We start from the raw sequence: 13,053 nt of genomic DNA, 5'->3' as shown, positions 1-13,053 counted from the left end.
AAGCGATTATAGCCGAATCCACCAGAGCGCGCCACTCATTCCTCCTTTTTGCTTTTTGGCGCCAATTGGAAACACCAAGTGAAGCCAGGTCACTTTGCACTTGGTCTTTCCACCGGAGTGGAGGTCGTCCTCTTCCGCGGCTTCCTCCAGCGGGTACTGCATCGAATACTTTCAGAGCTGGAGTGTTTTCTTCCATCCGTACAACATGACCTAGCCAGCGTAGCCGCTGTCTTTTTATTCCCTGAACTATGTCAATGTCGTCGTATAAATCGTACAGCTCATCGTTCCATCGCCTGCGGTATTCGCCGTTGCCAATGTTTAGAGGACCAAAAATCTTGCGCAAAACCTTTCTCTCGAAAACCCCAAGAGTCGTCTCATCGGATGTTGTCATCGTCCACGCTTCAGCGCCATACATCAGGACGGGAATAATGAGCGACTTATAGAGTTTGATTTTGGTTCGTCGAGAGAGGACTTTACTTTTCAATTGCCTACTCAGTCCAAAGTAGCACCTGTTGGCAAGAGTGATTCTGCGTTGGATTTCAAGGCTGACATTGTTGGTGTTGTTAATGCTGGTTCCCAGATAAACGAAATTATCTACAACTTCAAAGTTATGACTGTCAACAGTGACGTGGGAGCCAAGACGCGAGTGCGCCGACTGTTTGTTTGATGACAGGAGATATTTCGTCTTGTCCTCATTCACCACCAGACCCAGACTTTGTGTAATCAATTACACAAAGATAATATAGCACTCAAAAAAAAAAACGAGGAACTGAAAGCCAGTATAAGCAAGCCTGCTAGTACAGCACCAAAACCATCAAATGTAAGTGTTGATGAAGTATTCAATACGAATGAAGATGAACTAGCTAAAGAAATTGACGTGCTGAACAAATAGACGACGAAAAGCGACGAGCAACTTATGTCAAATATTAAAATACACGCGTTCTTATGGGCACAGATTTTTTGACAACAGCATGACTACGCGACAACAGGCTGGTAGTTTTCATTGTTGCTAAATTAATTAACAATGTTTCTAATTTTGGCAACGACAATGGGCAGCTGTAGAGTTGCCACTAATATCCCTCTGTGACTGATGTGATGTACGTGATGTAGTTCTAACTTATATTGATGTGGTTGACTCGCAGACACTTTTTCGCTCAAAATGAGACGTGTGCTTACATCAATTGATCTGAACAAACTACACAATAAGAAGGTACAGAGAACGAGAGAGTAGATGTATGGAAAATAACGGTACAAAATACTCTTTTGTGTCTGTTGGCAACTTATAACACCCGTTGAGATTGAAAATTTAGTTTCTTCAATGCCTAGACGCTTACAAGCAGTTATAGATGCCCATGGTGGGCCAACAAAATACTAATTTTTAAGATTCAGTGCCTTATTGAAATGTTTTTTTTATTAAAATGCTAGTCGTACGTAGACTTTTGTCAATCGTTTTTTTAGTTTTTTGTGAACAGTTTGTTATGTTTGTATTGGAGTACACTTTTTGTTTTATAATTTCCTAATAAAAATGTAATTAAAACAAAACTGCATCATTACTTTTTACATACTATTTTTACATTCAGCAATACATCAAAAATATGGGTCGTACGTAGACTTTTGTCGCCCATTGTATATAAATTTTATTGAAGTGAAATATTTTAGTACGGCAACAATGAAAATGCTGTATGATATGTCGCTGCCGTCTTCAAAATGTTCACGGCGCTGGCTTCAAAGCGACATTTGTGATCAGCCGTCGCTACGTCGTGTCGTGTCGTCGTCTTCGTGTTCAGCACTTGAGTGGATACTCAAAAAGAAGCGCTTTTCAAAAAAATTTAATACTGATAGTTCCCCAACAATTAATAGTCCTTTGGAAAATAAAAATAATGAAAATGCGGCCATTAATGATACCAAAATTCATCGACGACCACCAATTATAATAAACGATGTTAAAGATTTTAATAAATTACATTCGAATATTACCGCTCTAACAAAAAACAAATTTTCAATAAAGCTTTTGAGTAACGGTGCCTACAAACTAAATACATTTGATCCTACTGAACAACAACAAAATTCTTGCCAAACGAAAATATACCTTGGTTTAGCTACGAGAGCAAACATAACAGGCCAATAAAGGTAATGATAAATAATTTACACCACTCATGTGAGAATGCATCTTGAACGACCTTAAAGATCAAGGCTTTAATGTGTTAAATGCAATTAACAAACTTAAGTAGAAGACTAAAGAACCGCTAGATATGTTTTTAGTAGTATTCGATGCTACCGAAGACATTAAGAAAGTTTATCAGATCAAAAGCATTCTTAATACCGTTATCAAGGTTGAGCCTATCAAAGCCTCTAAATTATTCCCTCAGTGCAAAAACTGTCAAGCTTTTGGGCATACAAAAAACTTCTGCGGTAAGCCATCGAAGTGTGTGAAATGTGGAGGCAAACATCTTATAACTGAATGCACCAAATCCGAAAAAGATCCTGCCAAATGTTGCAACTACGGCAATTCTCATCCTCCAAGCTACCGTGGTTGTGTCGTTGCAAAAGAACTGCAAAAAATGAGAGACAAAAATAATGGTAATACAGTCGAGGAGAATGGCAATGCTCAGGCGAAAAACCCCGTTGCGGACAAAGGAAGGAAGGAAGTAAGACCCCTCCCATCAACTTCTAAACTTACATTTGCGCAAATGGCTAAGCAATGTCAGACAAATACAGTTCAAAAAAGTAGTCCGTTATCCCAAATTCTGGATAAACTAAAGAACAAGAAAAATTATTTAAGTCCACAAATGAGCGGCTCAGCGCTCTTGAATACCATGTAAAATTTATTGATGAACAGTAACTCTTTGAAAATAATGGTCTTTCCAAAAGTAAAAATGAATTGGAAGTTATTCTAAACGACAGAAATATTGATGTACATATGTTTGTTGTCCGAAACACATTTTACGAACCATTCATTTTTAATATTCAACAAGTAAGGAAGGGCTAAGTTCGGGTGTAACCGAACATTTTATACTCTCGCAATTTATTTATTTAACTTTATTTATATTATATAATACACAATTTGACCCACATATTCGTCATATATATTGTATAAAGTCCATTGAAAGTTGGAAACCTTAATTTAGGTTAGAAGCACCAAGGTCCTCGTGTTCGATATATGGAGCCTTAAAAACCTATGGTCCGATTTCGGCGATTTTTAGAATGGGGCTGCCACACTATAAACATAGTATTTGTGCAAAGTTCTGCACCGATATCTTCACTAATACTTACTTTATATATTATATGTAAAGTAAACGATTCAGATTGTCTTCAAAGTTCTGGTATATAGGAACTAGGCGTGGTTGTGAAGCGATTTGGCCTATTTTCACAACATATCATTGGGATATAAGGAAACTATTACAAACCAAGTTTCATTGAAATCGGTCGAGTGGTTCCTGAGATATGGTTTTTGACCCATAAGTGGGCGACGCCACGCCCATTTTCCATTTTGTAAAAAAATCTGAGTGCTGCTTTCATCTGCCATTTCTTATGTGAAATTTAGTGTTTCTGACGTTTTTCGTTAGTAAGTTAACCCACTTTTAGTAATTTTCAACCTAACTTTTGTATGGGAGGTGGGCGTGGTTATGATCCGATTTCTTTCATTTTTCTACTGTATTAGGAAGTGGCTAAAAAAACGACTGCAGAAAGTTTGGTTTATATAGCTCTATTGGTTTGCGAGATATGTACAAAAAACTTAGTAGGGGGCGGGGCCACGCCCACTTCCCCAAAAAAATTACATCCAAATATGCCCCTTCATAGTGCGATCCTTCGTACCAAATTTTATTTCCATAGCTTTATTTATGGCTTAGTTATGGCACTTTATGTTATTTCGGTTTTCGCCATTTTGTGGGCGTGGCAGTGGTCCGATTTTACTCATTTTCGAAAGCAATCTTCCTATGGTGCCAAGAAATAAGTGTGCCAAGTTTCATCAAGATATCTTAATTTTTACTCAAGTTACAGCTTGCACAGACGGACGGACGGACAGACAGACCTTCGGATTTGAACTCCACTCTGATCACTTTGGTATATATAACCCTATATCTAACTCGTTTAGTTTTGGGTGTTACAAACAACCGTTATGTGAACAAAACTATAATACTCTCTTTAGCAACATTTGTTGCGAGAGTATAAAAATTATGACTTATACCTCACTCCGCATCCAGCAAACTCAGCACGAGGGGGAAGCGCGGTTTTAATCAAAAGTATTCAGGGGTGTTGTGGAATCCAAGACAGATTTGCTGAATGTCAGAATGGCAAACCAATTCTGATTTTAAATGGTGTCACAGAATCTTATTGGATTTTCATCTTTTCGAACATAAACAAAGCCAATATTCGAATCAGCTGTGTCACAATTTATTCATGAGATAAAGTTGACAAAAATAAAAATTTTGGAGTTTTTATAAATTTTAAGCCCGTAATTGGTTGAAAATATTCAATAAAAAGAAAAAAGTGTTTAAAATGAGTGGAGCTATAGTTGCTTTTATTTTATTGGAGCAAGCAGCGAAAAAGTAAAAAGAAGGATATTACGCGATCGTAGTAATCCCTTTGACGTTCCAGAGGAATCGTAAGTAAAATTTATTTTTCATAGTAAAAAGTATATTTTGTAACATCAGTTCTTATTACTTTGTAGATTTACAGCTCAATATAGATTGAATAAAAATGCATTTTTAATGGTTTTAAGTACCATATCACCACTTGTGCAGATTTCAACTATACCTCATCCAATTCAATTAGCCGCAACATTACGTTTTTTAGCAGAGGGATGCTACCAACGAGGGGTGGGACGTGACAGTTGCATCAACTTGGCAAGAAGCACAGTGTCACAAATTTTAACGCATATTTTATCCCTTCTAGAGCTACACATTTGTAGTCGGTGGGTAAAACTATCCATGGACGAAAATGAAAAGATGAGGTCAAGAAAATACTTCTGTGGAAAATAAAAAATTCCCGGGATTGTCGGATGCATAGATGGCACACATATAAAAATAATAAAGCCACCTATTGATGAACATTTATACTTTAACCGAAAAGGATACTTTAGTATAAACGCGATGATAGTAAGTATTTTTAAACACATTATTATATTCACTTTTTCTTTAAAGTAATACTGGTATAGATTTGTGACAACGATATGAAAATAATAGCAGTGGATGCACGGTACCCAGGTTCAAGTCACGATGCTTTTATTTGGAATATTAGCGATGCAAAACAATATTTTCAAAGGCAATACGAGAGAAGTGATCGTTCATCAAAATTACTGGGGGATTGCGGATATGGAATAGAAGTATTTTTACTAACACCATATAGAGATCCGCAGTTTAGCTCCAAAGAGCATACATCTAATATGGCTCATGCATCTGCGCGTAATATTGTAGAACGAACTATTGGAGTTTTGAAAATCCGATTTTGTTGCGTACATTACATTATCGTCCTGAAAAAGTAGTCAAAATTGTGAACGCCTGTTGCGCTTTACATAACATCTGTAGAAGCTATAATATTGAAAATACTCAAGAGGAAAATATATTCAGTGTAAATGAAATTACTGAGGACAATGGTTTTTCAACGGATATTGGAATAATGCCAAATGAAGGCTATTCTCTTTTCCACTCGGTGATGATCTTTCGAAATAAATTCTTCACTTTAAAATTCAACCAATGCGAAGTTCCTAACCTTTTTCCACCCATTAACATCCTTTTGTGGGGACCCGCACTATTGAGGGACTCCGCTAATTCCTGCCATAATGCATTAACTAATGATTTATCCCGTTTTGTGAACCCTCTTAAAAGATCTGGATTTTTTTTCCATGAATTCAATAATTATCGAATTTTCTGTTTTGTTTTTGTTTTCCCCTATTTTTATTGAAAAAAGTTAGTGTACATAAATATAATATACATATACATACTTACATTTTGAAGATCGCCAAATACATGACACGAACATTTCCGCGAACATTCCCGTTATGTCATGTTTCTGCGAACTTTTCTGTCGTGTATGGTGGTGTTTGCCAGTTCGCGCAAATGTTAGCCAAAAATTAAAATATTTTGATTCTGTTCGTGCGTGTATGGCGAAATTGCTCATAATCGTAGTAATTTCTGAACGGAACAGACGTGCGCGGAAAAGTAAAATGGACAATAAAAAATTTCTGAGTGAATTTATTGAAATGTATAAATCTTTGCCATCATTGTGGCAAGTAAAAAGCAAAGATTATTGTAATAGAATTAAAAAGAATAATGATTATGCGACTTTAATCGAAAAATTAAAAGAAGTGGATCCTGATGCCACAAAGGATAGAGTTATAAAAAAAATAAGTAGTTTGCGGGATACCGGCGTGAATAAAAAAAAAAGAGAGATAGTTTGAAGTCTGGTGCTGGTGCTTCCTACTCTTTGGTGCTATGATTTGCTATGCTTTTTGAAAGATCAAGAAGAACCTTTGGCAGGCGTTACCACAATGCAGGATGAAAATACAAACACATTTGAGGTAAGAAAAAAAGTCAAAATTTTATTGTTTCTTTTTTTTTGTGAACACAAACATTCATTTTGTTTTTATTCCGTAAATGATTCACTTTCTTATATTTAATATATTGTTCTGCCACGGAACTGCTCCCACTGTATTAAAATAATTACAATATTTTTCTCGAGTAGTTTTTGCTAATTTGGATGCATTCTTTGCACATGAAGCTTGAAGAGCTGTAAGTCCATGATCATTATGGCAACCGGCGTATTCTATCGCTCCAGGATCTGTTTCTTCAACATCGAATCCACCTTCAAAATACGTCTCCTCATTTTGCCTCCGTAAAAAGTTATGCAAGTAGCAACAGGTTAACACAATTTTCGTGACTTTTTCTGGTAATAAATTAATAGTTTGTAGGAGAATTCTAAATCTTGATGCTAAAATGCCAAAACAGTTTTCAATAATTCTTCTCGCCCGAGAAAGCCTGTAGTTAAAAATTATTTCTTCTTCCTTGAGTGTGTTGTGGCTAAATGGCTTCATGATATTTTTTAACAGGGGAAAAGCATCGTCAGCTACGAATACAAATGGTAGTTTTTCTTCGCAGTTTGGAAGCGGCTGAGGGTCAAGAATTTTTAATGTTTTATTTTTTAGAGATGAAAAAAAATTTGATTCGCTAAAAAGGCCGGCATCAGACGCTCTTCCATTTGTGCCAACATCCACCATCAAAAATTCGTAATTAGCATTAACCACTGCCATTAAAATGATAGAAAATTTTTTTTTTATAATTATAATAAAAAGATCCAGAATCAGGTGGCTTTGTTATATTGACGTGTTTTCCATCAATTGCGCCTACATATACAATTTGGGAAGTTCCAGCGTGCATCAAAATTATTCGCTTCTACCTTCCAATCTTTTTCTGTTTGTGGAAGCTGAAAAGTAATGAAAAACTTATAAATCTTTCTTTTTAAGAATTCTCTGTTCGACCAAGCAAAAGAAAAGTTTCTGAAGAAGATAAACTTATTAAAATTGCATGCGAGAGACTTGCCAACAGCCGCGAACCCACAGAAGGTGACTCGTTGGCTCAATCGTGGGCTTCGCAATATAGTGAAATGGAGGCCTCCCAGAAAACGATTGCGCGAAAAATCATATCAGATGTTTTATTTCAAGGTTGCTTGGGAGCATTGGAATTTGGACACGCGATTCTAATCCAAAATGTTTTTAACCCAAGTCAAATATTAACACCAAATGTCATTCCGCAATACCCAATGCGCACGTCTACGCAACTTAACTACGAGGTGCCCCAACACATGCAGAATCATACAATAAGAGTTCCGACTCCTTTAAGTAGCGGCTCGTCCATAAACAGTAGTAGAATGTCACTCAAGTCACACAAAACGTACGAATCGTTGAAGATACATCATCCATTAATTTGAGCTCGGTAGAAAACTTGCAAAATTTCTTTGCATCGTTTGAAAAGGACGAATAATTTATTTTTATTTTTACTTCAAAATACCAATAATTTTCAGACACACATATGTACACATGAAACTTTTCTTGTTTAGTCAAAAACAAATAATTTAATCAATAAATAATTACCTTAATAAAATCTTTCAATTGACTTATTATGGCATCACAAGTCTCTGTAAAGGTCCAGACCCAATGTTGGCTGGCTTTACTTGCTTTCGTTGACTTTGCGTACTTTGAATGCTTGTATGACCAAATGAGCGCTTTGAACGCTTTCAAAATAATGTCACAATCACTGTTGCCACACACTTAATTTTTTGTAAATCAAAAAGTCAATCAAAACTTGGTAATAGTTTCATGTTAAATGTTATATTATTATAAACTCTTTGTAAATTTCTACATACATATACAGCCCTATTCTGTGCACTTGACAAAATAACAAAAAAATTGAAATTTTTTCAAATTTTTATCAAGTAAGAAATTTTTTGGTATTCTGTGAGAATTTTGATAAAATAAAAAGCTTGAGTACGCATAGCTTTTCCCCAAACGTGTGGGAAACAAAACAATGTAAACAGAAACAGCTGATTTCTGTCCAATTATATTGAATTGAATTGAAAAATTTATTTGAATTATTCTATAAAGTACGTTTTCACATGCATTTTAAGAGTTGTTGCAAAATAGTTAGTAATTTAACTTAAATTTCAAAATAAATCATTTGCTCTTGGTCTAGACGTGAAGTTTCTGAGAGTGCTCAAATATTCCATGCTCCGAATCTGGTCCTATTTTTCATGCATAAGGTAGTTATTTGGATGAGTGTTTATTTTAACCGAGCCTTCTTCATTGTGGCTTCATTAATAAATTTAGTTTACGATTGACCGGTTATCAGCCTATCTATCCGATTCTGATGTCGAGATATCGACTGAAGCCTCCTCAAAGTATTTGGTTTGGTTTTACAACCCCATTTACTCTATATAGATGATATGGTTATACCGCCTTTACTCGGTCGCCAGAGCCTCGTTAGCCTCCCTAACCAAAAAAGGGGTGCCACGCGTAAATGACGCAGAAGCTATTCGCTTTTCTATCCCAGAACCCCCCTAGTCTTTTGCTCCCCCGCAAAGCCATAAAATACTACGTAATATAATTCATATACATATGTCCTTTATAATATATTTAAAAGTATTTGGAATGCAATTTTGATTTAGTTCGTATTTATATTTAGCTTCAGAAAAGTTTCTTGGGGACTACGAAATCTTTGTTCATTATTGGTAAAAATTTGCTAAGATGTAATCGTATCTAATACACAGAAAAAAAATGTTCTCAAAGTTACCCTCATTATCTTCATTTTTTTGTACAAAAAAGGGAAAAATTAACTTCTTAATATAACGCGGGCTCAATAACGCGAGCCATCAACATGTTCATATTTTTCCTCTTTGTATAGAAATAACGACAAAAGTAAAATATCTCCATTGCAACAAATTCACTTTCACAACTAGATATTTTATTTGTCAAGAGCATTTTACTTCTTTACAACTTATAAAGAAAAAAGCTTTTTATTTTAGACACAGAATACGAAATGCTTGATAAATTTCAAATTTTTACAAATTAGAAATTTGTTGAATTTGTAAAGTGCACAGAATAGGGCTGATATCAAATATTTTAAATATTCTACATTTTAACTATTTGTACTGGCAAACGCATATGTGATAAATATTTGCGTGTCAATGTAGCATTTACAATATCAAATGTCAAAAGCCCCAGAAGCGCTGGCAAATAGAGCATAGATCTATTCGTAACTTCAAGCGCTTGAAGCAAAGCTTCATTTGGTCTCTTTTCATATGCTCTAGTATAGTTCTATTCAGTGTTGACAGTTCTCACAGCAAAGCAAGTAAAGCCAGCCAGCATTGGGTCTGGACCTTAACTATTTTCCCAATCGTTTGGGGCGCAATTGCTGTCAAAAATTTTAAGTCTTCAAAGCTATTGCCACTAGCTAGAAAGCGCAAAGTTAAAGCAAGGCGGGATGAGGGGGAATCGCTTCTCTCATTATTGTATCCCGTTTCGTTATGAGTGGCAAAATTTTTTGTAAAAGTTGGTCAAATGTTGCCTTGCTCATACGAACGTAATTTTTAAAATACTTTTGTGACGTGAATTCCAGTTCTTTAATAAGCTCACTTTGTCCAAGAACTGCTCGTTTTTTAAACCATTCTTTGCACCAAATTATTTTTTTGCAATCTTCTCTCTTTTTTCTACGCTTAATTGCCACAGCGAGCAATATTGCTGCAGCACAATTGTTGTCCGTATTCATCGCTGTCTGAAAGAGAACTAATGTTCGGACAAAAGTTCGTATGGTGTATGGCCAAAACTGCGAACAAGATTGCGGAATGTTCGCGGAAATGTTCGTGTCGTGTATTTGGCGCTTTAACGGCAAACCGAAATAAATTAAAACGTAATACTTCAAATCTGTCAGCAATGAGGCTCTTGGTTGGATTCCGATAACAAAATCGATAAAATTGGTTTCCATGACACCAAAAACCAATAACAATTCTGATTCGAACATCAAACCAATAATATCAGAATTCATGACACGAACCAGAATTTTTTGTCGGTTTGAATTCTGATTCCGATAACTATCAGATTCCACAACAACCCTGATTATTAGATATTTCGAAGAAGCCCAGAGTAAAGCTGAAACGATATAGCTCGCGAATGCGAATGCGAATGGGAAAGCGAAAGAATGCCCTCGACTGCGTTTATTTCGAGCAACTACATAAATGCGCTTTTGAATGCGTTGACAGCTGTGTACAAGGTGATACACATACTCAATTTTTATTTGCGAGTTTGAAAACGAACTAATTAACATGGACAAGGATATTAAATTTTTTGTGATTTTTATTAGCAGTGTTCATAGAATACCTTGAATTAAGCAAAGAAAGGAAAATTTAAACTGTCTACCTAGTTTATTAAAAAAACCTTATCTTTAAAAATTACTTTAAATATTTGATAAATATATTATTAATAAACTAATAAATATTATATTTCACAAAATACTTATATTTTAGCGAAGAAAGCGGGCTTAAATAATTAAAACACTCAAGATAGTAAGTAACATAATATTGGTTGCTATTCTCAAGAATGTGAAGGTTGCTGTGTTAGCGCATGAAAGTTGAACATTTTCAACTTCTGTGCGTCTTCGAGTCCGAGTTCGAATTTCGGAGATTTGGTTGCAAAAACATGCGAAAGCTATGTAGCTCATCTCATAAGAACATGTGTATTCAACTCAACTGTCAAACGTTCGCATTCGCATTCGCGAGCTCAAAGACTGAAGAAATTCAAGCTACAGCAGTTTCAGTAAAAATGCACAGTCAATCATTATACTTAATTGCTCTATATAGTCCGCTCAGGCATAATATCAAAACTGATACTTATACGAGTTTATTAAAAAAATATGACGGAAGGTACATCCTGGGTGGTGACTTTAATGCAAAACACACTCATTGGGGATCACGTTTAACTACAACCAAAGGTCGAGAACGACTGAAAGCTATACAAGTTATTGGATGCAATGTCATTTCGACAGGGAGACCCACTTATTGGCCTGCAGATAGTAGGAAATTACCAGATCTACTTGACTTTTTTGTTATCAACAAAGTATCGAAAATCAATTTACGTATTGAAGATAGCTCAGATTTAAGCTCTCATCAATCACCAGTGTTACTAACTTTATGTGAAAACCTCTTTATCTAATAAACATACTGAATTTAAGACTATACTGAATAAAGTCAATTTTAAGCTAAAGCGCACATCGACAGATGCCGACATAGATTGTGAAGTTGAATCTTTCACAAAACTAATTCAAAATGCTGCGTGGAGCAGTACATCGAATATTCGCGTGCATCTAAGTGGAAACAAATTCCCAAAATACACCTTAGTTCGTATCCATAAAAAACGCAAACTTCGATTAAGATGGCAGCAAACTAGGTCGGCTGCTCTCAAAACAGAGCTTAATATATGTACAGCGGAACTAAGAACAAAAATTAGACAGTTTAAAAACTATTCTTTCAAAACGTATTTGTCCAAACTCACAGTTGATAAAACCACCGGTTATTCGCTCTGGAAAGCTGCAAGGAAACTGAATGGGCCAAAACGAATGCACAAAAAGCTGCAGTATTTGCAAATCATTTGAGAAACACATTTACACCTAACGATGGAGATGAGCTAAACTGTGAAAATAGTTGGTTGGATCCATTCGTCAGCATTTCTCCAGTTACTAGTAAAGAAATTAAAAGTCTTATCAGGAACGCAAGGCTCAAAAAAGCTCCTGGGTTTGATTTAATAACCGGAGAGATATTACACAATCTACCAAAGAATTGTATACAAAAATTGTAAACATTGTAAACAGCGCATTATACTTAAGATACGTTCCATCGCTTTAGAAAATATCTGAAGTTATTATGATACCTAAGCCGGGTAAACCACTATATGATGTCACATCTTACAGGCCAATATCGCTGCTGCTAGCTCTATCGAAAGTCTTCGATAATGTTCTCATAAAGAGGCTCAAATCAATAATAGATCGAAAACACCTTATACCAACACATCGTTCGGGTTTCGTGATCATCATTCAACAATTCACCAGGTACACCGAATCGTTAATTTCGTTGGATTTGCTATAGATAAAAAGAAAGTTTGTTCACCGGCCTTTTTAGAAGTGCCTTTTGATAGAATTTGGCATTCGGGTCTACTGCTGAAATTGAAATGCATGTTACCCAAACAATATTGCGAAATAATTGCTTCCTACTTAAAAGATAAATACTTTCGCATAAAACAAAAGGATGCCTACTAAAACTTGTAACCGATAGAAGCGGGTGTTCCCCAGGGAAGCGAGTTGGGGCTAAAGCTTTAGTTGCTTTTACAAGTGATATCCCCACTAACTCAAGTTATGTGACAGCATATGAAAACACATGTAAATTTTCTCGGTTAATTGGACTCGGTTAATTGATTTTCCCGCTTAGTTGGTTCAAAATATATGCCATCAAAACTAATTTTCCTTTTAAATTTCCCCGGTTAATTCCACCAAATAATATTGTTGAAAAAACTAA

The sequence above is a fragment of the Zeugodacus cucurbitae genome, chromosome 3, assembly GCF_028554725.1.
Source record: "Zeugodacus cucurbitae isolate PBARC_wt_2022May chromosome 3, idZeuCucr1.2, whole genome shotgun sequence".
NCBI classification, from domain to species: Eukaryota; Metazoa; Arthropoda; class Insecta; order Diptera; family Tephritidae; genus Zeugodacus; species Zeugodacus cucurbitae.
This window is presented reverse-complemented; position numbering follows the sequence as displayed.